A 27,008-nucleotide genomic window follows, 5' to 3' on the forward strand; every position below is an offset into this window, starting at 1 on the left:
TTCATTTAAATGCTTGATCGCCTTTGAAAAAAAAAAAAAAGTAAAATTCATTTATACGGCCTTTAAAAATTGCATATTAGAAAGTGCTATTGCATATTATTAAAGAAGATAAGTTGAGTGGGTCTATGAACACATTAACCTTTAAAGGATCTCCAAAAGGACATGACAAGAAGACGCATGGTGAAATTTAACACAATGATTTCATTTCATAATTTCATATTCGTTTACAGATATATAGTCCTTGAATCCTTTAAAGCCAATATAAAAGCCAATTATTTCATTTAAGTGTCCTTGGTCTCACAACGTTTTAATCATCTTACTTTTCGGTTTATCACTTGGTTCCTACATGTAATCATATGAAACTGTAGTGTGTTTTCTCTCTAATCTTGGCTAAAACTCCTACTTCTGGCTCTCTTGACACACACCATCCCACAACCCCAGCAGACTCAAACTGTAATAAGCAATAATGAGAAAAAGATTGGGTTTACAGATTGAGATGGATCTTAATCTTGTGTGGTGTGTGGTAAAATTTATAACAGAAGCATTTGGTTCATTGTTACAATCCCCAGAAGAGACCCTGAACATAGCTATGCCTATTACAAGATATCATACAGATATCAAAGAGGGGATTGTATACTGAGGGGGACTGCCCTGCTGTCCATTTGAATGTCTCTGGTTTTGCAATGTTGCAGAGGCAAGAGCAGGACAAAAGACAGTAGCTGATGATTGTACTCCACTGCCTTTTTATACACTTCTTTATTCTTGGGCTCAGTCCGTATAAATAACACCAGCTCTCTTTTCTGAGACATGGGCTATTATTCTAAAGCAACACAATTTATTACTTATATACTAATATCATATGTGATCAAATTACATAACACACTATGGGCCCTATAATACACCCGGCGCAATGCGACGCAAGGCGCAGCGCAAGTGTGTTTGCTAGTTTGCGTCCGGCGCCGTTCGGGTTTTCCCGTTCAGCGCCACGTCCTTAAATTAGTAAATGCATTTGAGCCAGTTAGTGCGCCCATGGGCGTGCTGGTCTAAAAAAGAGGTGTGTTCAGGTGCATTGCCGGCGCATTGCTATTTTAAGGAGCTGAAAATAGACTGCACCATAGACCAACTCAAACCTGGTCTAAAGTCTAAAGTCAATGGCGCAATATTTTTTTGTTAGAGCGGGTTGGTAGAAACTGAACCTCTGGGCGCGTCCACAGTGCGCGTTGACTTTGCTTATTACACACAGGGATGCGCATCACACAAACATGCCAAATATTAAAAACAAAAGGATTACAGTGTAAAAGAATATTATTGTGTAGGCTACATAAATATAAAAATGTAATGATGAATAGTTATTGCGTGTATTAGAATTAGGCTACCTATTTTCAATTCAGCCTATTACTACTTATAATGATGAACGAAATTGGCTAATTAATTGAACAATCGTGCCAATACACACACATATATATTAACTGACTCATCGCACTGAGCTATTTGAAAGCCTGCATCCAACGCAGACGACTGAAAGATTGACTGGCCACTTAACAGGTAATTTCAGCAAAACATCTGATGCCAGAAGACGAGGACACAATCACTGCTAATTCATCCCACGCCTTCTTCACCTCGGGAAGCTTTGGTGGATTCCTGCTTGTCCCGTAGATGATCTGCTTGCGCGCTTTAACTTCGCGCACGAGCAAATCGGTTTCTTCACTTGAAAAGCGTTCAGCTTTTCCGCCAATAAATTCCGCCATGTAAATAGCAATCCGCCATGGCGCGAGCGCATCTCGCTCTTAAAGGGAATGGGAGATGACACTCTGATTGGTTTATTGAACGTTACGGCCATTACTCATTAAGAGAATAGGGACAACCCATTTCAAAAATGCACCCCGGCACACGGACCGTTTTTCCGTCGTTAAAATAGCAAAAGTGGATTTGGACACGCCCTGAGTGCACCTGCGCCATGCGCTTTACACTTTGCGTTTAGATCGTTAAAATAGGGCCCCATATGTCTATAGCCGCAGTGATGGAACCGCAACACGTCTCCGACAGTATCGTTGCTGAATGAATCAGTTTTTTGAACACAAAAGATTGAGTGAATGATTCAATGACTCCCTCATAAATTATACAAAACGCTTGAGTGAATTATTCAAACGAGTTACCCATAAAGACCGTCATTTGTCATCACCTATTGGCATAACTTGCAAAGTCACTGAAAAATCCCCTTCACCACAGAGAGTCTGTTTGGAACACGTTTAAAGATCAGGGTGTGCGATATGTATCGTCTGATATATTATCATAATTATAGTTTCTCTTCAACTGCTTTGACGTCACTACCGGGAACTTTTATTAACATTGTTATTAATAAAGTCTTGTAAATGCAGTTTATTTGCATTACCGGGTTATTGTTTTGCACATAAACTGGGACAACATGTAATTTCAATAAGATGATTTTGAGAGTTATCGGCATATTGGTGTGCATGTAAATGTGATCAATCATACTGATTTTACAAAACAGTTTTTACAATAAACAATAAGTTAACACTTTGTAACATTTTAGACACAATATTCTTTTTGCTTTATTTTGTCAACAAAAATTTCCAAATGGAACCACAGCAGAACTGTTTTTCAGAACCGTGTTTTGAACAAATGTTTAATTAATGATTCAATGTCTGAATAAATCAGCCATTTAACTGAATCATTTGAATTAATGACTCAAATGACTAAACTTATTATATATTTTTTTTTTTTTACCTTTTTATATACATTTTAGTTACATATTCAAAGTATGATTTAGTTTTTTATCATTTCATAATTAAATATTCAACAAAAAAAATCTCACAGCATTATTTATGCAGTGTAAATACATGCAGGACACCTTTGAGTGTGTCATCACTCATCAATATTGTGCCCTTGAACAAGTCCCTTAATGCCATGTTGCTCCAGGCAATCTGTTCCTAGGTGTACTATAAGTTAACTTTTTTTGGAAAAGAGCATCAATAAAATGATAAATTAGTAGTGTCAGTGATATTGCTAATAGCAAATTTAGCAAGCAAATCTAATTATTAGTGCCTCAGTCCATACTTGTAGCACTTTAAACCAAACAGTCCCACTTGCATATCAGCATGGGTGATTAGCATGATGAGTCAGTAAAAGCATACAGCAGATCAAAGAACGAAATGCATTTTAACTTTATGCATATTATATAGAGAGAGCCCATCAAAGACTAAATATGGCAAAATGTGTAGGCTGAGTAAAGCTTTACTGAATGCAACATGAGCCTGATGTTCTTATCTCATGCAGTTTAGCTTAGCATCCCTTGTGAGAAAAAAGTACTTAATATACTTACAAAATATTTTAACAAAGTACACTTAAGTGGCCTTTTATTTCATTAATATTTAAGTCTTTTAAAAAAATATATACTTTGAAGAACTGTAGTACACTACAACTGCATTCAATACTTCTTTTTTCACAAGGGACTAGTTACTGACTAGTTGTTTGCTGCCTTTTACAATGCTAGCAATTAAACCTTTTTACAAGTTTAGCAAAATGCTATGAAAGTCATAATCATAATGTCTGACTTCCATTGTTTGGCTCTTTGTTAAATGTGCTTTTGCACAATAGCTCAGAAATATTTTAAAATTAATTCTGGACTAATGGTCTGTGTTGAATGATAATTGTAATAGTAAAAGTTCATAGCTTTACATCAGCACATAATTTATTTTAAAAGCATATAAAACAAATATATAAAACAATAATAAAACCAAGCAATAAAAAGTTAAAGCCCCAGTGTACCATGAAAAAGGAAAAATACAAAAACTATAAATGAACAGCCATGTTGCTCAGATACTGCTGTTAATATGGGAATGTTCAGTAAAATTAAAACAGCACTGCACTCATTCCCTCTAAGCACCTTTGCCTTTCTATAATCCACAGTTTTAAAATCTGCTTTTTAAAGCCCATTTTAGCTCATGACATCAAAATAATCTGCTTTTTGATTTTTTATGTTTTGCCTGCCCTTTTTTCTTTTCATTTTTATTTGTGTGGTCAGGTTGTGTCACGTTTAGTATTTTCCATCTCAGAACCAGACTTCTAAATAACATTTATGGTGTGTATATAATAGATGTGCTGACCCTTGTGACAAAAATAAGTACACTTTATAGCATACTTTTTTAAGTATGGATATAATTCAATATACTTCAAAAGAACATACTTAAGTATGTACTTCTTAATGTACTGTAAAACACTTTCTACACTTAGATGGCCTTTTATTTAAGTAATATTACATTATCTGCAAGTACAGATTTTTTTTTTATTTTATATTATATATATATATATATATATATATATATATATACTTATAAGATTTGATGTAAACTTCAAGTGCACAATCAACACATTTAAGCACACTTCTTTTTCAAAAGGGGGTATTAGCCCAGTTATGGAGAACATGAAGAATTCCAGAAATTCTGATAAACCCAAAGTCCAGAAGTGGGCAAAAAGTGGGTCTATGTGGAGAATAAAGATCAGACCATCAAGCTGCAAAGAGTCTAGTTTAGCTGATCACCAGAGATAGGAGCTATTTAGGGTCCAGGCCCCTCAAAGGTCTTCAAGATCTGAGAGTCTATATTCCCTAAGGGTCCTGGTGCATGTCATCTTTGTCAGTTCCTGAATTGAAGCACCTTTATCTAACTGAAGGAGAGAGAGCAGGTGTTTGAGAACCCAGAGAATTGGTAAGCTTGTGTCCTGTGTTCCCTGAGGCTGATTATATCAGGCTCAGCCGCTGTGTGGAGCTTCCTCTATTCCCTTCACAACTGATCAGCAGAGATAGCCAGCCCTGAGACAGAGGGAGTGGGATGGAGGTTTCAGTGTCTTAAATGCATGGAAGGTTTGTAGTGGGCTGAGTAAGGTGCAACCAAGAAGCAAATTGCTGCTGGCCAGTGGGCAGTTGGTCATGTTTGTCATCCCACTCCACACCTCCTTCATTTTGTTTTAAGTTTGCAATCACACTTATGCTGCTATCATTTCTTCCCTTGCTTAAGTACCATTTTCATGCCTTCCTGCATCCCTTTGCTCTCCTTTTGTCTTCAGACATTCTTTTGCTCACCAAGTCCTTCAGATCTTAAGTGATTCATGTTTTGTTGTTAGGGAAACAGCACTATCCACAGTAAAGTACCTCAGTGTCACTGTATGACTCACAGAACACGTCTTATTCGGTTTACTTCAAGTACTCCTGTAAAGCCTCCTCTACTTCTGCTTTGGCCTGGTGGTAAAAGGAACCTGTTATATGGTCAGTTTGCATTCACCCAGAGGGCCTATATAATTGTTTAATGAGATGTATTTTATTTGCTTATCTGTTCTCTTATACATTCACATATACAGTGCAATCCCAAATCAGTGTTATTAACATTAACAACAGCTCAAATGAAGTAAATGAAAACATTTTTTGATACTTGGACTATTATAAAACTTTTGAAAACTTGCCTACAAGAAATTAAACTGAAATTAGACCTCTCTTCAGAAAACAAAACAAAACAAAAACAAACAACAACAAAAAAGAAAAACTAAATTTAAACTACTATAGTTGCTACACTGAGGAAAATTAAACTTTATAGCCCTTGGTTCCTTCTGTTGGATGTCAAGTGTTGTCTTTGTGTTACAGAGCTGTTACATATGTGTTTCTCTTTTTATTTTGTTCTCAAATGATCTTTTTCTAGGTTATTTAAATAAAAATGCTGCAGACTAGATATGTATGCTTCAGCTCTTCCTTGACTGAAACGTTACAGAACAGCCGTAGTACAGCTCATCCTCCTCACGCAGGATGAATGCTCCCTCGAGGACCACATCAGTGTGTTCATCAGCCTAAAAAACCAGGTACATTTTCCGGATGATTCCCTAATCGCTTTCTTTGTTGCTGGACTGAACGAACCACTTAAGTCTCTCCTTTTTGAATTTCCTCAAGGGATGCTATCTTCTATCTCCACCTCCACTGCCAGTCTTGTCCAGATCACTTCCGTTGCTTCTTTACAGCCTTGGCCCCACCTCAGTTGATTCCTCCTCTGCTGGTCCGGTCTGTTTTCCTGGCTCCACCTCTTCCATTGATTAGGCCCAGTTCTCTGGCTCCGTCTCCTCCACTGGTCCCGTCTGGGTCCAAGACTCCGCCTCCTTCACTGGTTCTGCCCAGTCACCCTGGCTCTGCCCCCTTGCTCGTTCCACACTGTTTGCTTCTGCTCTGCCAGCTGTCCTCTACTCAGTTTCTGGTCAGTCAGTTCAGCCGCAGTCATCTGACGGGACACTTTAAAGTCCTGACCCTCCGACTCCACGTCAGCTCTCTTAGCCCATGACATTTCCTTGTCCCTTTGACCCATTAGCTCCACTGTGGCTTGTCATTCCTCTGGGGTCCCTTGTCCTTCCGACTCCGTCTTGATCTGTCATCAAATCTGGCAACACCACAGACTTCCAGGCATACGGCTGTGCCTGGACCCTCTAATCCTTCGACTGCACTGGGGTTCTCCCTCCATCTCTGCCACCTTCCTTCATCCCTCCGGCCCAGCCTCAGTCTTACGAGCTCCCAGCTCCACATCGGTCCTCTGGTTCATTGTGACCTTCAGCTCCAACTTGGTCTCCTAAGGCTCCATCATGGGTCTCCATCTCTTCGGCTCTGTCAGGGCTTTCCACCCCACCTGTTCTACCACAGACTGTGAACTGGGTGTTCCTCCTCTTGAGGGTTCTAATCCGCCTTCCCACCCCCTGATATCCATCACCACCACCTCCCTCCACTTTGGTGTTGTTTAGTTTACGCTGTGTCTTGTTTAGTTTACTTAATTTACTTGTATTTATAGCCCTTGGTTTCCTCTGTTGGGTGTCCAGTGTTGTGTTCTTCGATTTCTGTTTCTCCTTGTTGGATTGATATTTTGTTGGATTATCTTCTTCCTGATTATTTAAATAAAACAGCTGCAGGTTCGATCCACGCTTCAACTTTTCCTTCACTACAACGTTACAAATGGAGCTACTGAACAAAGAAATTGGTATATAAAACATTAAAATATGATCCAGAATCACCAGATAAATCTTACTAGCTGAACATTAAAAAAAGTCAGCTCCTTAGAGGTTCTTTTCATTACTACCTTTCCTATACATTCTCTATTTTCCATAATGACAATCATATCCAGTCTCTTGAGAAGAAATCAATTACATTGCATCACTTTTGGGTTATGGCCAAAGAACTGATCTTTGTTTACTGAAAGAGGGATTGTATTTCAGAAACCTATTTATTTTGTTTTATAAACAGCACTCTACTCTACTCTTTCTGTATTTTATGCCAGCAGTGTTAAATGATATCCCTTTTTAATCATGATGGCAGCTTTCCCTCAGGACAAAGGCCTCTGTCTAGTACATGCAGAGAGTGAAACAGCAAGTACTCCTTGCCCTGATAACCCAGAATTTGCTGCTTTGCTCAAATTATCATCCACTTTCAATCCAAAGAGCCAATCATCACATCAGTGATCATACTGGCTGGGTGTCAGATGTATTTCTTTAAACCCCTGACAAACACTTTTGACATTTTCTATCATGATCGATAGTCATATTGTATGATTTGTATTCTCAAAGCACAAAAAACCTGTCAAACCCTTGATATAACTTATAGTTGTAAGAAAAAATATGTGAACCACTTGCAGAATCTGTGAAAATGTGAAAAATTTTAACAAAATAAGAGAGATCATACAAAATGCATGCTATTTTTTTGTTAAGTACTGTCCTGAGTAAGATATTTTACATAAAAGATGCTTACATATAGTCCACAAGAAAAAGAAAAAAAAGCTGAATTTATTCAAATGGCCCCATTCAAAAGTATGTGAACCATTGGTTCTTTATACTGTGTGTAGTTACCTGGATGATCTATGACTGTTTTTTGTTTTGTGATTGTTGTTCATGAGTCTCTTGTTTGTTCTGAGCAGTTAAACTGAGCTCTTCAGAAAAATCCTCCAGGTCCTGCTGATTCTTCATTTTTTAAGCATTTTTGCATATTTGAACCCTTTCCAGCAGTGACTGTAGGATTTTGAGATCTGTGTTTTCATACTGAGGACAACTGAGGGACTCAAACACAACTATTAACAAAGGTTCAATCATTCACTGATGCTCCAGAAGGAAACACAGTGCATTAAGAGTTGGGGGGTGAAAACTTTTGAACAGGATGAAGATGTCCAAATTTTTCTTATTTTATTGAAATATCATTGCTTTTCATTTAGTACTGCCCTCTGGAAGCAACAGAAGATACTTGCATGTTTCCTGGAAGAAAAAATAAGTACAATTTACCTTGATATTCAAATTCAAAAGTTTTCACTCCCCAACTCTTAATGCATCGTGTTTCCTTCTGGAGCATCAGTGAATGTTTGAACCTTTTATAATAGTTGTGTTGGAGTCCCTCAGTTGTCCTCAGTATGATCAAATGGATCTGAAAATCATAGTCACTGCTGGAAAGGGTTCAAATATGCAAAAATTGCTTAAAAACTGAAGAATCTGCAGGACCTGGAGGATTTTTCTGAAGAACAGAGCTGAGTTTAACTGCTCAGAACAAACAAGGGACTCATGAACAACAATCACAAAACAAAAAAACAGTCATAGATCATCCAGGTAACCACACACAGTACTAAGAACCAATGGTTCACATACTTTTGAATGGGGTCATTTGAATAAATTCAGCTTTTTTTTTTTCTTGTGGACTATTATGTAAACATCTTTTATGTAAAATATCTTACTCAGGACAGTACTAAACAAAAAATAACATGCATTTTGTATGATCTCTCTTATTTTGTTAAAATTTTTCACATTTTCACAGATTCTGCAAGTAGTTCACATACTTTTTCTTATAACTGTATATCAAGGGTTTGATCATAGTTTTTAATTTAAGAAGTCTCTTTACAGAAGCTATTTATCTTATTTTCTAAAAACTCTTCAAAGCTGGAAGACACTTTTATCAATTGCAGCCAACAATACATTAAAGACACACATTTCATTAGCCAATGCATTCCCTTTTAATTGTCCTTTTCATTATCAATATTGCGCTCTGCTAGATGTGCTACAATAACAAGCTATTCGGCCTGAGTTTTATCAGATCTAGACAAAAAGCGGGGGCAGATCATAGGGACAGCATCAGGGTCAATCCTGGAACAGGCAGAGTCAAAGAGAATAACCCAAAAAGGATTAAGCTCCAGATTTCCTGTTTGTTATGCGAATGGCCTTTTCACTACAATATTAGGTCACATCCACTGAGTCTTGCATAAAGACAGAACAAAGAGAAAAGGATAAGGAGAAAAGAAACCAAAGACTGGTACAAAAGATACTGCTGTTAATTAAATACCTGCTGATCCTCAGATTCAGAACTTCTGATGATAAAAGACAGTTAAAGACCTGAAATATTAAAAGTGGAGTCACATGATGTCTGCTCATAAGCTGCACTAAGTCCTGAAAACTTGGCTTCATTTTAGAGAAAACTGACAAGAGAAGGAATAAAGGAAGACAGAGAAATAGAGACATTATGAGAAAAAAGCTTAAGACATGTCACCTCTCCTTCACAGTTCTCGAGTGTATTTAATACATCAGAAATTTTCCTAGATTTGAAAAAGTGACATTTCTGTTTTGGTGTGCATCTTATATATGCTTTTTCTCTGAGTAGTTGGACTGAAGCATTTATCCTCATGCCAAAAGTGCTGATTCACTAAGCTGGCAATGGTGACAAAGAAAGTAACACTATGCCAACTGGCTTAATCTAAACAAACTTAATGGCAGAAGGCTTTCGTGTGGGCAAAACATAACAGTCTGAATTCACAACCACAGAATTTGACATATGGTGGAAATTTGATTGAGAAGCCCTTCTGAGTGAGTAGACCAGCAGCCATTTTTCTAATGTTATAAGATCTTCTGTGAATGTCTTGAGGTGGCTCTACATTAGTGGTTTAGAGCCAAGTGCAGACTAGTCTCACATAGCCAGACATTTGACTAGTGTGGTGGTTTTCAATAAGACAAAAATGATGGAATGTCTGGGGAAATCTGGGGCAATAATTTGCCAGACTAATTTGCCAAATATATTAAGGTTGCACAATTGGCAAAAAAAAAAAAAAAAAAACATACTGCATTTATTTTGGCAAATGTAATCTTGAGCACCAAACCAGCATGTAGAGTGGTGCAGGGATAACATATTTGTGTAGGCCAAAACCCCGAAACTAGTTAGCATTTTAGCACTTCCGGTTCCATCATCCTGAAGTTTATGGGCCTTATTTCAACAATCTAAGCGTATGGTCTGAAGCGCATACCGCAGGTGCACTTAGGGCGTGTCCGAATCAACTTTTGCTAGTTTAACGATGGAAAAATGGTCGATGCGCCAGTTCCATGGTCTGAAAGGGTTGTCCCCATTCTCTTAATGAGTCATGGTTGTGTTTTGGGCGTAACGTGCAATAAACCAATCATAGTGTCATCTCCCATTTCCTTTACTTGCACGATGGCAGATTGCTATTTACATGGCTGAACATAGACACCCTCAACCTGACGAGTCAGTTTAAATACATGTGTGTATTGCCACGATTGTTCTAATAATTAACCAATTTCATTCATCATTACTGCAAATAGTTAATTCTGATCATGCAATGACAATCCATTATGACATGTAGGCATTTTTATCTTTATGTACACAATAATAATCTTTTACATTGTAATCCTTTTATTTTTAATATTTGGCATGTTTGTGTGCTGCTATGCGTCCCTGTGTGTGTAATAAGCTAAATGTACATGCACTGTGCACCCGCCTATAGGCGCATATTACTAATGCGCCCTTGAAATAACAAAAAAATAAATAAATAAATTAGCTGAAGCAGCTGAAAACGACTGCACCATTGACCAACAAAAACCTGCCTCAAAAAAGCAACATGCCAACAATGCGCCTGAACACACCTCATTTTCAGACCAGCACACCCATGGGCGAACAAGTTGGACGTGAATGCATTTAAAAAAAAAAATGCTATTTAAACAATGTGGTGCAGGACGGGAAAATGATAACTGCGTCGGGCTGAAACTAGGGTCGGGGGTATGATTTTGCGAGTACCATGCTTTACCATGCCTCAGAGAAAAACAGTATTTTGTCAAGTAGCTAACATAGCATAATCAGATGCAGCTTTATTTTTAGTAACAGTAATACAGAATTTTCTCCATCATACAATGCGTTTTAAAATGAATTGCATGCCATTTATCAACACAAGCCATCCAATATTTAATATGATAATCTAAAATCAATCTATCTTACTGCAGTGCATCTCAAACAAGTGTCTCATACAAGCGGCAACCTCCCCCTTTCTCTCGTGAAGCCAATACGGAAGTAAATTAAACTGCGATTCATCGACTGGCCGCTAGGGACAGGCTCCAAAAGAGAGCAGAATCTCATAGAGTCCCATGTTAAATTGGCCAAGTTTATAGCAGAAAAAAACATGTTTACAAGTTGGTTCAAATTGTGGTTTTGCTCTATACTGCTATTTTTGCCCTTCATGACAACTCTGAGGGGGGTGAATTTTTTTATAACTTATCCGTTTAAATTATATTAAGCCTTAAAGTTGTGCATAATTAAGGGCGTGGTCACTTGAGTGACAGGTAGATTGCGCTGCTGTCTGTGAGCCGTCATGTTACCTCAGCTGCCGCTGAATTTGGCATCTCAGCCGTATTTGTGCTCGATTATTTTATACAATTATAAAATATGGCTTGCTGCATAATATTCGAGACTGATGTGTGTCTGTGTAGATGTGCATGCATGGGGAAGAGACACAGAACACACGTTGTTGGATTGTGGCATTGGCTGAAAGTTTTGGTTGTGAGATTTACTACAATGACAATGGCGAGAGGATATCAAAATCCGACAGCACTGCTTGGATATTATAACTAAAACTGCTGCACTATTTTGAAAAAAATATACTTTGGACATAGGCTCATTTGTTTGTTAGATACGATCGTATACAGTTTTACAACATAAACGCTGCTCAGATTGCATCCTTTCTTGAAGAACGATGACAGAGAGCAGATCATTCAGAAGAAATTTTTTTTTTTTGTTTTGCAATGGACACTCATATTTTACCCAAGTGCCACGTATTGGATTCATCTCGCGATCTCTATTTCATTATAAAGGTATGAAGTCCCATTTGATTTTCCATGTTGTTATTTGCACAACCAACACTACTGGTGTTGGAGGATCTATATCTTAAAAAACACAGTAGATTGACAGTAAACCTTTAGAATGTTCTGATGATTAAACTTATCTTCATTAATATTTTAGATCGTATCTAAGATAGATAGATAGCTCCTTTGCTGCTAACACGGTCACGTCGAGCTAGGCGGGCGTGGTTTCAGCAACCAGTCATATCAGCTCAAACCACCTCCCCGCCTCTTTGCCCATTTTCAGTTATCCGGGAGTGACGTGCGGTGACGTGCAGCTAAGATGGCCGCGGCCTCATTTACGCGTCAAAACTGCTGTTCAGAACTCTATGGGTGACGTCACGGACGCTACGTCCATATTTTTTTACAGTCTATGGTCTCATAGCAGCCGCCGAGCGAACGCACAGAGTAACGTTATAACATCATTTTCAACACTCTCAAATGTATCTAATATGATAAACAGAGCTGCGTTACCTCATACTCATGACCAGAAAAGTGGAAGCGGCCCCGGTGACTGTGGCATAATAAAAGTTCTGCTGCTCGTGAGGCGTGTGTTGCGCAATCGCTCCAGTGGCCTCATTCAGCTCCCACAACACTCGGTCCTGCTCTGCTTCATACTACAGTAAAGTTAATCGCATCCATGAACATGATTTCTTCCCGAGTCCTATCCCTATTCTTTTGCACCGTCCGTTGAGGTGGAGACCACATGTCCCAAGATTCCGCTCTCAAACTTGACGTCATCAAGCTTCGCCAATGTTTTGAATAGGCCTCTAGCGACCTCTAGCAGACAAAATTATTACATACTGCACCTTTAAGCTAATTCAGATGCTGTGGCATAACCTAAAGAGGGCTGTGTTATCAAGATAACCCAAAAATACTGATAAACTAAAACAGGTTTCTGTGGAGGGATGTCCATATTTGCAAGTCTTATAAGCAGCTATAGGAAATATTTGGTGGAGATATTCTTGCTAAAGGAGGATCTGCAATTTAAGGGTTCACTTGCTTTCTTCACCCTACACTGTAAATGATTACTCAATGTGAAAATTTTGATTATTTGTGTGTTAGTTTAGTTAGACTGCGCGTGTCTATAACTGTAATAAAAATAAAAAAAAACTGAAATTAAAAAAAATTCACATACAAAAAATATAGGTTCTTTCATAATACTTGTCTGTGTGCTATTAAACTCAGGGTTAAAGGGTTCTGTGCAACAAAGGCAAGCATTGTTCTATGTCAAAATCTCTAGTCATTCACAATCTTTGACCTCAAATCCTTTGTGTGGTAAGTGTGAACATTATTGACATAAACCTTCATGTTCCCCAGGAGAGCACACCACCAATTCAGTGACTCAGGGCTGACATAATGACTGTCCAGACCACAAGTCAGAAGCGCAGAGAGGACCACAGCTGTGTGTCTGCAGACCACAGCCAAAGGCAGTGCTGCAGCTGCGGCGCATGTGACGTTCTGCAGAGATCCTTCAGCAGTGCCATCACGGTGAATGTGATTGTGGATCAGTTTTTGTCTTTTGTGTGTTCACATAGCGAAACAGACAATATAGAGTATGCATATGCATATGTGTGTATATTTATTTGTATATTCAGCGACTGCTGTTAGAGCATGGAAGTAGTAATTTGACTCATGGGGAAAAATGTATATCTTTAAAGCATTATAAGTTGTTGTGGTGGGTAAAAGTGAGTGCTAAATGTAATATGTACATATATACACTTACACATATATGCATTAAATTATGATGCTTAAATATAGTGCAGTATAGTAAGACTGTATTTAAGCTAGGGACATGCTTACTATGCCTAAAAATGCTTTCTATTATGCAGTTCAGAAAGACTGAAACAATTATTTTGGAGTTCATTGGAGGACATGGTTGATATTGCTTACTCAACTACTACTGACCTACAGAATCACTACAGGTCTATAATGCTCAATACAGATCAATAAATTTGTCTACTTACCTGAGTGACTTATTAGAGGCCTATAAGACTCACTAAAAATCTATATGGTTCTCTACTGAACTGTACACTTGTGAAAAAGAAGTACACTTTAGCATACTTAAAAAAAAAAGAGTACTTATGTAAATAATGATTAAAATAAAAGAATAAACTTAAGTGCGGACTGAATTGAATATTTTTGGACAATTGCATGTTAATTGCAAATAAATTAAATGTATTATAGTTTAAATTAATAAGAACTGCAATTAGCTGAATTTTAGATTGCTTGACCTACTTGACCCAAGTAGGACGCAAGTACATTTTTAAATGTAATTTCATAATTACTTCTATTGTATTTGAAATATGGTTAAAAGGTACAGCAGGATGTACTGACAAGCATGTATGGTAACTAAAACAATTTGTATTGAAACTTTTATGTCATGTATTTAAATAAATTTGTAATTACAGATTTATAATGATGAAGTTGCAATTTAGTACTTTTTAAATATATTTACTTTGAAAAGTAAATATACTTTGGGTGTGTTATTTGATAGAAGTCTTTCATTTGAAAGCCACATTTCTAGCATTTGTAAAATCACATTTTTCCATCTTAATATATCTAATATATTATACATATGCTTTCAATGACAACTGCAGAAAAATTGCATTCATGCATCCATCACCTCAAGGCTAGATTATTGTAATGCTCCACTGGGTAGTTGCCCTGTATGCTTAATAAACAAACTCCAGCTGGTCCAAATTGCAGCAGCTAGAGTTACTAGAACTAGGAAGTATGACCATATTAGCTCAGTTCTGCCAACACTGCATTGCCTCCCTATTAAACATTGCATACATTTTAAAATCTTGCTGATAACTAATAAAGACCTGAATGGTTTAGCTCATCAGTACTTGAACAAGCTCTTTTCCTTTTCCTATTTAGCACCCAAAATCTGAAACAGTCTTCCTTGCATTGTTAAGGAGGCAGACACACTATGTCAGTTTAAATCTAGATTAAAAACATCTTTAACCTAGCATACACATAACACACTTCTTTAAATTCAAATCCATTAAAGGAATGTTAGGCTGCATAAAGTAGGTCAACCAGAAGTGAGAACACTTCCCACAACATCTGATGTACTTGTTACATCGCAAGAATGGAATCTACACTAATATTAGTCTGTCTGTCTCATCCTTATCCTGAGGTTACCGTAGTCAGCCGGATCTGGGCCGTATCCAGATCAGATGGTGGACCTGCACCTAGACACGACCACAACACAGCTCTGAATGTCAGCAGAGACCATGTCAATTAGACAATCACCTGTGAAGACCTCGTTAAAACGACAGCCATCGGCACAGATCCTCAAGAACCAGATTAGTCCCCCGCACAGGCCCTGATAGGCAGCTTCGTCTCCATACAGGCATAATGAATCCAATTTTCAAGCAAAAGGAACTGAATGAGTCAGCGCCGATAGCCTTGTGGGCAGCACGCCGACATATAGCGCCATTGTGCCCGGCTCGTGGACCTTTCCCAATCCCGTCCCGCTCTCTCGCTTCCTGTCTGCTCTATGCTATCCTTTCACAATAAAGGCAAAAATAGCTAAAAGTAAATCTTAAAAAAAAAAAAAAAAAAGGAACTGAATGAAATATTTGGAATGATACTAATCCACAAACTGTTTTGTGACTTGTGATGCAGCCTTGAATTACACCATGTTCGTTTCATTGGCCAAAGGAGAATTGGCCCCGCGACTGAGTCTGGTTTCTCACAAGGTTTTTTTTCTTTCTTTCTTTTTTTTCTCCATTTTGTCACCTGATGGAGTTTGGTTCCTTGCCACTGCCGCCTCTGGGGAAACTTAATATTTAATAATATTATTGATCTGACTGGACTTACAATATAGGATAAAAACTGAACTGAGCTGGATGATCAAATCTTTATAACAGAACTGAATCAACACTGAACTAACTTCTGCTGAACAATAACACTTTTTTTTCTTTTTAAAGCTGCTTTACAGTCGAATTGAACTCTGTTTGCATCATTGAATCATTTTCCTGTTGATCACTGTTAAGTTGCTTGGAAACAATCTGTATTGTATAAAGCGCTATAAAAATAAAAAAGTGCACTTCTTTTTCACAAGGGTATGGCTTACTGCAGATCTACAGTATAATATTTAGCACAGACCCATATGACTACAGTTTTATAAGGATCACTACAAATCAAATGGAGCTTCAGATAGGGTACAGTGCACAATTCAATGTTATAATTAAATGACACTAAATAAGTAGCAGATTGTTTAAAACACCAGGATAGATAAGCACAGGTTGTGTCTCTCACGTGGTAGATTTATCACAAAATGGACAGTTTACACTAGCGTTCAAAGGCTTTACTAGAAGTGTGGCTCACTAGGATTATCCCACATGCAGCCACATACAGAGTGGGTGACTGTAGCATGCCAGATATTGCATTAATTTCAGGAAATAGGCCACCTGAACGTAAGCACACATGCACAAAGGCACACTCAGACACAGCCACAGCTGTCAGATTAATTTCTGCAGATATTTTCCACCCAGGATACTGACACATGAAGTGGCGCATAGCTGCAAAGGTGCTGCTGTTGGCCTGAGCAACATCTCCCTCCCTCCTTTTCTCTGTCTTCATCTTCCTCCCACTCTTGCTCCCTGTCGCATGCTCTTTGATGAAATCCCCCAGCTGTCTCACTCTCCTCACACTGCAGTCTGCCAGCCACGTATCCTCTTCAACAGTCAAAACGCACCTTTCATAGACACTCCTTATCTGAACAGATTCATAGCCATATAAAAAGTCCCTTCTGTCCTGAAGTGATGTGAATACTGTAAGACATTGGTGCTCTGACGCAGCAATTTTTTAACACTTACAGCAGAGAACGGTTCAGTGTCAAATCTGGATGCTGAACATTCTTTAATGTCTAGGTTCATCGGTCCCAAGACTTGCATGGACTTAGAGATGACACAGCATGGGAGTAAAGGGGGAACAGTCATTCTGAATTAAATCAATGGTTGCCAAAGGACAAGTAAAGCGTTGCCAGGGAACAGGTTGCTTAGTAACAACAAAGAGTTGACTGGTATTCAACGGCTTAATCACAACATACCTTCACTATGTCAAACCGCGTCCTTCACAGGAAGGTTAAACATTCACCCTGAGAACATTTATGTGCAATAAATTACAGCTTAAAGGGGCCATATGGTACACTTTTTCTCATTTGATTTTGCATAGCATTTTATTGGCATGGTTGAAGAAAGTAGAAAGAGAGCCTACACTCTACACTAAAAAATGCTGGGTTAAGAACAACCCAAGTTGGGTTGAAAATGAACAAACCCAGCGGTTGGATTAAATGTTTGTCCAATGTGCTGGGGCAGTTTTATTTAACCCAACTATTGTTTTAAAAATTACTTTTTTAGCTGGCTTAAAATGAATCCAAAAAATCTGACAAATAATTACTAGAGGCAACAATAATAATCAAAAGGTGAACAATTATTACGAATAATCATTTTAATAAATGTTTATTGTTTAATTATTATTTATTAAACGTATGAATAAATGTTAATTTATTAAACATATTAATAATTATTAATTTCCATCATACTTTGGGTTTATTTTAAGCAAGCAATACAAACTACTAAGCAAGTTGGGCAAACATTTAACCCAACCGCTGGGTTAAAACAATTCAATTGCTGGGTCAAAACAGCCCAGTTGCTGGGTTTGTCCATTTTCAACCCAACTTGGGTTGTTTTTAACCCAGCATTTTTTAATAGTGTAAAGATAAAATATATAATATTATCGTTTAAGACTTCTATATATACACTACTTTTCAAACATTTCTGAAAGGCAAGATTTTTAAATTTTAGAGTCTCTTTTGCTCACCAAGGCTGCATTTATTTGATCTAAAATACATTAAAAACAGTATTATTGTGAAATATTATATCAATTTAAAATATAATTTTCCTATTTTAATACATTTTAAAATGCATTTAATGTTTGTCATGGAAAAGCTGATTTTTCAGCAAACTTTCTAATATGCTGATTTACTGCTCAAGAAACATTTCTTATTATTGTTAATGTTGAAAACAGTTGTGTGGCTTAATAATTTTTTGGAAACCGTGATACATTTCTTCAGGATAAATCTCTTTGATTGATCCTCCCCCACTGCGATGGCCGAACCTCCCATATATATCTAAAAATGAACTGGTAGTTTATTCTTCTGGTGTCTCTGAATAATCTATCCTACATTTTATTACTTCATCGTGACTGGATGGGCCAAGTAGCTGAATACTGAATGGAATTGATATGCAGATGTGGGCAGTCAAATGTTAAAGAAAAACCCTGTGCTCCACAGCTCTATTTAAACTATATTTAAAATGCTATATGATTGTGCATTTGGATATACTTAAGAAAAGCCGTCCTAGTGCTGTAACTCAAGGGCAGGGATTGATACTGTACAGGCAAACTTTAAATCAAATCAAAGTCTCTCCAGATCTGATATACAGCTATTGACACCCACGGACAGCTATTAATACAATAAGCCAGGCTGAGAATCTCTCTCTCCCTCTCTCTCCCACAGGGTCACTCTTAGTGTGGATCAGATTTAATCTCCCATAATGGCTCGTCTGGCACTGACTTCTCATTCTCTTGCAGTCCATTCCACCACCTCTCATCTCCTATACACTATTCTATTCTATTCTATTCTATTCTATTAAATGACAAATAACACCACAGAAATAGCATAAAAGATAGTTCTTACAACATAAATGCTATAAATTGTCATCATTTACTCAATAGCTTTGTGATGAACAGACCAAATTTCAAATTTTCAAATTTTAAGATCTATAGTTCATGAGGTAGCATAAGATCTATGGTTCATTGAAGCAGCAATGTCCAATTTGTGAACAAAAAAAAAAATCTTTTGAGTCCGATCTTTTTAATTAATCATTTGATCCATTTGAATGATTTGAACCAAACTGAATGATTCATTGATGAATCAAACTGAATCTGAGTTGGTTTCAGATCACTGACTCAGTGGTCTGACTGAAAACGTTCTTTTGAGCCATATATTTTCAATTAATCATTTGATCCAGTTTGTAAAACCAAGCTGAATGATTCATTGATGAATCAAATTGATTCTGAGTTGGGTTCAGCTCATTGATTCAATGATCTGACTCAAAACATCATTTTGAGTCATATCTTTTCAATTAATCATTTGATCCAGTTCATAAAACCGAGCTGAATGATTCATTTAAGAATTTAATTGTTTCTGTGTTGGGTTCATCTCATTATCTCAATGATCTGATTGAAAAACGTTCTTTTGAGTCATATCTTTTCAATTAATCATTTGATCCAGTTTGTAAAACCGAGCAGAATGATTAATTGATTAATCGAATTGATTCGAACTTGGGTTCAGCTCATTGACTCAATCATCTCAAAACATTCGTTTGAATCAGACCTTTTCAATTAATCATTTGATCCAGTTCATAAAACCGAGCTGAATGATTCATTGATTAATCAAACTGATTCTGAGATAGGTTCAGCTCATTGATTCAATGATCTGACTCAGAACATTCTTTTGAGTCAGATCTTTTCAATTAATGATTTGGTCCAGTTCGTAAAACCGATCTGAATGATTTATTGATGAATCTAACTGATTCTGAGTTGAGTTCAGCTCATTGACTCAATGATCCAGTCACAATGGTTAGCAGCCCAGCGGAGGAGAACATTAGCAGTAACTTCACATCAAAAAGAAATTAATCTGTTGTAAATTGTTTGGGCCTTTGCACATACTTGCTCCCATATTTTCTTATCTATCTCCAATCCCAGGTTTTGTTTCCACATGGGTAATCTGGATGTAGAGGACTCCTGAGAACCTAATAATAGCATGCATGTAGATACATGCATGTATGCAAGATATGTGACCTTCACCTTGTCTTGATTTAGACATTTCTCCAGATTAGTTGGTTCTGGGTCTTTAAGTCCTTGTCCCCAGGCAGTACATATAAAACTCAAATTTTGCAAGCATTTATTTAAAATTTAGCATCTAACAGCATCTTTATCATCTTCTCTCTAGTGATGCATGCTGGAATCTCCAATTATTTTGATTGCATAAACCCTACCCCATTCTTATAATCGACAAGCTTGCATTCAAATCTGTCTCCATCCAGTCAACAACTGTTGAAATGAACCAAGTCCCCATCCTTCTTTTCGCTAATCCGCTAATCTCTTGGATGTATGTCAAAATATGAAAGAAAGGATCTGACACTACTTCCATTATACCGCAAATTAAAATATAACTTATAAATTTAAATTTGCAATGCAAGTGTGCAAAATTCATATGCACAGCCTATGATATTTTTATGATACATTATGCTGTTTTTGTGTCCATGTTGAACTATCCCTTTATATAAGCTTACAAGTTACTCTTTTATTAAAATTGCAGATTTATTCTGCATTATGTTAAAATTAAAATGCAAAATGCATCTGTAATATCACGCCTTAGGTAAAACTGTGATGTTTTTGATGATTAACTGATATGCAGCAAGTCTAACAGAGAGATAGAGTACCTATCCCTACGGTCATATTGTTGAAGGATTCTTACAGGAAGGCATCGCTGACCCACACAATCCATACACCAGCACACACACACACACACAAACACACACACACACACACACACACACACACACACACACACACACACACACACACACACACACACACACACACACACACACACACACACCTATCTCTCTAGAGAGTTCCCTAAAGTTTAGGCTCCCTGTATAAACCCCCAGGAGAGTCGCTCTTACTGTAGGACAGTTTTTATGACAAGATCCTTAATTGCGCATACAAGCACACAAGCAAACTACATACACATATGTACACACTCAAAACTTGCTTTTTGTTGTTGTTGTTAAATTGGACACATGAATGTATGAAAATGTTGGAAAGAAATTAACTTTTGGTTCCAATTCAATAAATAAATAAGCAAACAGAGTCAGTGTTGATGCCATTCAGCTCTGCAAAAACAGATCTCTATCTTTCTCTCTACATGCAGTCTGACCTACATAGTGGAGAACTACTGCCTGATGGTGCATGCAGCTGCCACAAGAATCCACACACACACACAAAATCAGATACGCATGCAATGCACCAGACGTGTATTCATGCTTAAAATCCACATGATTCATTCAACTTTTTCATCACTGTTGTGATTCCTTCAAACATAAAACATTCTGCATGGAGTCACCTACATACAGTATTTTATATATATATATATATATATAAACAAACATAAAACATTCTGCATGGAGTCACCTATATATATATATATATATATATTTCTTAAGGATCATGTGACACTGAAGACTGGAGTAATTGCTGCTGAAAATTCAGATTTTCCACCACAGGAATAAATTGCATTTTAAAATATATTACAACAGGAAACAGTGATTGTAATTAGTAATAATATTTCACAATATTACAGTCTTTACTGTATTTTTTATCAAATAAATGCAGCCATGGTAAGCATAAAAGATTTGCATAAAAATCTTACCAACAAACAGGCCTATAAATGGCCAGGCCTAAGGATCTCTGAACTTCTTCCCTTTAAATCTTTGTATAATTACTTGGTGTATTAATCTTTTTTTTTTTTTTCAACAAGAGGCCCGCTAGGAAAAGTCCCTGTGTTCCCCAATGGCCAGTTCATCCCTGAATACTACACAAATGACCTTTTTTAGAGCACCAGGTTGTACTGACATTAAAGTGTTCTTAGGTCAGACTGGTCTAAGATAGACCCGCATACTGCTACTTAAAAGGCCAGCTTACAGAGATCAGCGCCCGTACACGAAATTCCAGCCAGCAGAGCGGCTATTAAAAGTTCGTCCCACAGAGTGGGAGAGTAGGACAAAGTGTTAAGAGCCAATACTGGCAGACTTCACCAGACTTCAAAGGCACATGGTGTGAAGACAGTCCTGTAGAAAGAGGACATGTTTTGGGACAAAACACACACAGCTTCTTTTCACACATGGGATGGGAATTCATATGTCACTGTCGTGCGGATGACCATGTCAACTGCCTTGAAACCCCAGGCAAAGCTCCGCTTAGAAATCTGTTGTGTCTGTGAACACGTGCCATGTCATAAATCATCTTGCCATTGGAGATCATGTTGTCTTTATCAATACAATCATTTGTATGCCACACACAAAGCTGTGGAAAAGGTCAATTAAGATGACTGAAGATCAAACTTTCATACAAAGTTAATGCTGACTGCAAAAAGTAATTACTAATTACATTATTATTGTGTGAAATCTAGCATGATTTATGCTGATTAGAGCAATATGAATGTCAAGGTCAAAAAATGCAAAGACAGTACAATGATTTTACTTTTAGTTAAATGGGGGGAAAAACTGAATGTTTTAATAAAAATCATTCCCTAAGCATGTCCATATACAAACACCCATATGAGACAATATTGAGAAATAATTGGCAAAAATGTGGAATACTGCTGTTGCTTTGCATTGCATGGATAAGCCAAGAGCAAAAAATGACTGACGTGTGTAAGTTGACAGACCATCATTTTCTCATAAATAAAATATATGGAATTCTTGGCATTGTTTGACAGAGGAATGAAACGTGGAAATCCATCAATTCTACAGCAACAACAGACCTGCTTAGCCATATTTAAAGAGGATATGAGAGTACAGGGGATTGTGGACCAATGCAAATGGAGAACAGAACTGAGAGAGACATCCATGAAAACCGGATGAGGGATTTAGTACAGTTCCAGATGAGAAACGGGGATCCTCACCCTACTCAGAAAGGAGAGAGAGGGGGAGGAAAAGAATAGGCGATTAAGAGAGAGAAATGGAGAAAGCACACAGTGCGCTCGGGGTGAAACTGACTCATCCAGCACTCACAGGGACAGCATGTACCATTTCTTCACTTCCATGTCTACTCTGAAGGTGATCTCTTGTTCTCACCAGTGCATGGACAAATGTGTTGCTTCCATTGCTGTATAGTCCTGACTTAAGGTGCGGTCACAATAGTGTAGTGATTTATGAATCAATGCACACAGAAATCACTTTCAAACCTAGCAGCTTTCTCTTGGTCAGTGCAGCCAATTCATCTAACCAACTTGAACCTGGTGCGATTCATTCACACTTACACGTCATTCACATTCACAGATATTCCTATTGAAATTACTAGATTTTGCCTTCAACAATTAACCGAACAACGGTAAATATGACCACACCTTTAGGTGGCTAATTAGGAATGCTCTGAACGATAATCACATTCTATGACTCGATCGGTAGTCACTTAATTTGGCCGATCTCACAAACCGATCACAATTTGATGATGTAAAACCATAACAAATTGCTGCCGATGGGCATGTTAACAGTAGACAGATGAGGCTTTTACACCACATTCTGCTTTGTAACTTCGCGAAACATTAGTAAACTAAATCGCACATCTTTGTTTAGAGTAGGCTGTCTCGATTCAAATGAACCCACACACAACATAAGATGATACGTAGATCTTGAGAAAATCCTCATAGAGTGACACGACATGCTGCTTGGCTAAAGCTATACCACTTCCGGGATTTAATTTTGTCATTATCATGATTTCCAACATCATTTAAAAGTTCAACCAATGGAAACTGGGGCTGTGCCCAAAATTGCCCCCTATACCCTTAAATAGGGCACTATTTGAAGGGATAGCCATTTGTTGTGGTATTCGAAACCATAGTGAACGTTATCGAGTGCAATCATTCAATCCAAAAATGCACCACAATAACGAGTGTACAAGTGATGTACACTCAACGCCTCGAGAATACCCATAAATGCACTGTGAGGGTGTGGCAAATGAATTCCTGTGTCTCACCAGAAGATAGCGCCGGCAGCCGTTCCGGTGCACTCAGTGTCTGAATTCGCTCTCTTGTTTTCATTCACTCCTTCAAGTGGACTATATTAGTAATCTAGGGAATATCATACTTGGAGCTTGGATCTCGGGTATGGTGGGTAGGAACTTTGTGTAGAGAACAATCAGACACTGCTTTATAGCTGGAGCAAAATAGCTCCAAACAAAGCTACTGTTGAACCTTCAGTTCAGCTGAACCTTCAGTTTAATTAATGATTCAATGACTCAGTCATTAAGACTTGTTTAATTCCTGAATGAACCAGCATTTTTAAAGAATCACTGATTCATTGATTCACTCATTTCATTCATGAACGCATAAGCGTTTTTGAACAAATCAGTTGAGTGAATTAGCTGAAATAATGACTCACTTATAAAGGCAATCACTTGTCGCCACCTACTGACATAACAATGTAACCTGCAGAAAGTGTCACTGAAATATCTATCCATGCATTTTCCCACTATCCCAGTGTCTCAGGCAGGGAAACACAGTGGATGGATGGCCAGTCCATCACAGGGGTCACAGAAAAATCTGCATCACTAATGCACAAACTGAAAGTCTGTCTGAAATGAGCAAAAACAGACAAACAGATGATACAAACAGAGAAAGTCCCAGTGCTATTGGGCTGTTACATCAGCACTCTTGGAACGCTGCTCAATCAGATTCAAGGACCAGAACTGCAGACCTATCTATCTAACCAGAAAACAGAAAAGACGGGGGAACAGAACTAAGAATTTGAACTGGCATCATCTGCTTGAGCAAGACAATGTGTACCACAATGTTGTACACCTCTCTCTCTCTTTAATATTCACTGCGGTTATGCAAGACTAATTTCATTATTTTTTCAACGCCACTGCGTTCTCTGATTTGGCACTTCAGACTGAAACTTAATCAATTCTTAACTCACAGCAGGAAGGTGACAATAAACAGAGCAAACACACAGACCTCACTGGAGCCGAGACATTTCCTCCAACCATCAGAATTCCCAGACAGACTTCATTCTTCTCAATTCAGTGGACACAATTAAAGAGACACTGAGGGTATACTTGTGTGTGTTGCTTGTTTAAAATGGTGCAGATTAGCAGCACTACATTCCGTAATCTGCAGTCATACAAGGAAGAGATGTGCATGGAAGTATCACACTCACTCTTCTGTGGACATCACTGTGAGTGTTCATGCATAACCAGCAAGTCAAATACAGAGAGTATGTGCTGCCAACTCTCTATGCTATGTTCACAACTTCACACAGTCAGTGTTTGGGAATGACAAACATATTTAGAAATAGGTGTGACTCTTCAGTATGCAAAGTATGCTGCTGCTGCATGAATTGGCAAACAAAAATCCCGCAGCAAATCTAGAAGTGTGGAGCTGGTGGAGGTGGAGGGTTTCTGAGGAACTACAGGAGCAGCTTACAGCAAACATCGATCCTAGCGGTGGGCGAGATGACCAAAATCTTGTATCACTATATGAGTAAATTTATTTAACGATAACGATATATATCACAATATAGTTATTTTTTGCTTTAAATAAGGTTATGAAATCAAAATTGTTAATACCAATTTCATTATCACAAAAAAATAATACTAGCCTAAATAACAACAAGTTAAACAAACAAACAAAAAAAAATCTCAAGCTTACTGAAGACAAATAAACAGTCAGTGATAAAATATTTATAAGCAATTGGACAAAAAACTACAACAGACCAATGACAAATTAAATTGACCTACCTGTAAAATTTCAAGCAAGAAATAAGAAATACTACATAAATTGTATCAAGTATTCAAACGCACCAAAAACAATGCATAGTCTTCACTGTGTAAATTAAATATAGATTTATTCTTACTAAAGTTACAAAAGTGAGAGATTTTCTCTCTTTCATTGTTTGATTAACATTAATGGCACAGACTGCAGGTATATAGGTTGCTGTCACTTTTAAGACCGAATGCACGGATCCGATATACTGATACACATGCATTTTCTTTCTTAACTATTTATGCTCCCTTAAGACATAACCCTCTGGAGTCTGAGGCTGATTTGGGGCTTGGAGAAGTTTTGACATGCCCTGACATTTGTGCTTTTTTCAGTTGTTCATAAACATATAAATGACAAAAGTGTCATTACACTGTATTCAGCACAAACTAGGCTACAATAATATGTGAGGAACATGTATGTATATGTTTGTATTTTTGAAGGAATAATGTTTATGCGTGGTTATTGAAAAAAAAAAAAAAAAACTTAAGTCACTGAAATAAGGCCAAAAAAAGTATATTAAATCTGTGTTCACAAGACTTCTGGGTATTGGAGGTTGTAGACTAGAGTTTTTGCTTCAGAATGATGTAAAAATTATGCTGCCTACTCCTTCATATAAAACAATATATTGATTTAGTTTTTGTAAGACACTTTTTGTCAAGAAACACAGTATGCGTGGAGGCGTGAATCATCATGAATAATGGGCCATTTACACCTGAGAATACAAAAGAATCACATAATAATGACCTGAAATGACTTGCATATTAATGAGGCCTTTCAGTCAGGTAGGCTGTGAAAAAAACCCTCTGTAATAATGTCTCAGCTCATCATAAACAGCAATACTGTGAAATATTATTACAATTTAAAATAATGGTATTCTATTATATTCTTTAAAATATAATATATATTTCTATATATTACACAGAAATATATTTCTGTGATGCAAATTGTCTGAACAATTATGTTACCTCTATGGCATTTCATATAGGCTTTTAGCTTAAAAGCATGTACATTTGGAGAAATATTGATGGATTCTTATATATTTATGTCAATTTTCTATACTGAGAAGTAATATTTATTGTCATCACTATGAGTGCTGGATAGTGTGTTTTCAATTCATACTTGCAGCCGGAGGGCGCTCTGTACACCTTTAGGCCACAAATTCATCTAAAGAAGAAAAGGAACTAGGAACTAA

General features: G+C 37.4%; 1 protein-coding gene across 11 annotated transcripts in view; it reads right to left on the reverse strand.

Annotated features, from left to right (window-relative positions):
* slc12a5b (solute carrier family 12 member 5b) overlaps window positions 1–27,008 on the reverse strand; it is a 113,024-nt gene that overhangs the window by 43,127 nt on the left and 42,889 nt on the right. The gene's annotated exons all lie outside the window — the stretch shown is intronic.

This window comes from Megalobrama amblycephala, linkage group LG12 (genome assembly GCF_018812025.1).
Source record: "Megalobrama amblycephala isolate DHTTF-2021 linkage group LG12, ASM1881202v1, whole genome shotgun sequence".
NCBI lineage: Eukaryota > Metazoa > Chordata > Actinopteri > Cypriniformes > Xenocyprididae > Megalobrama > Megalobrama amblycephala.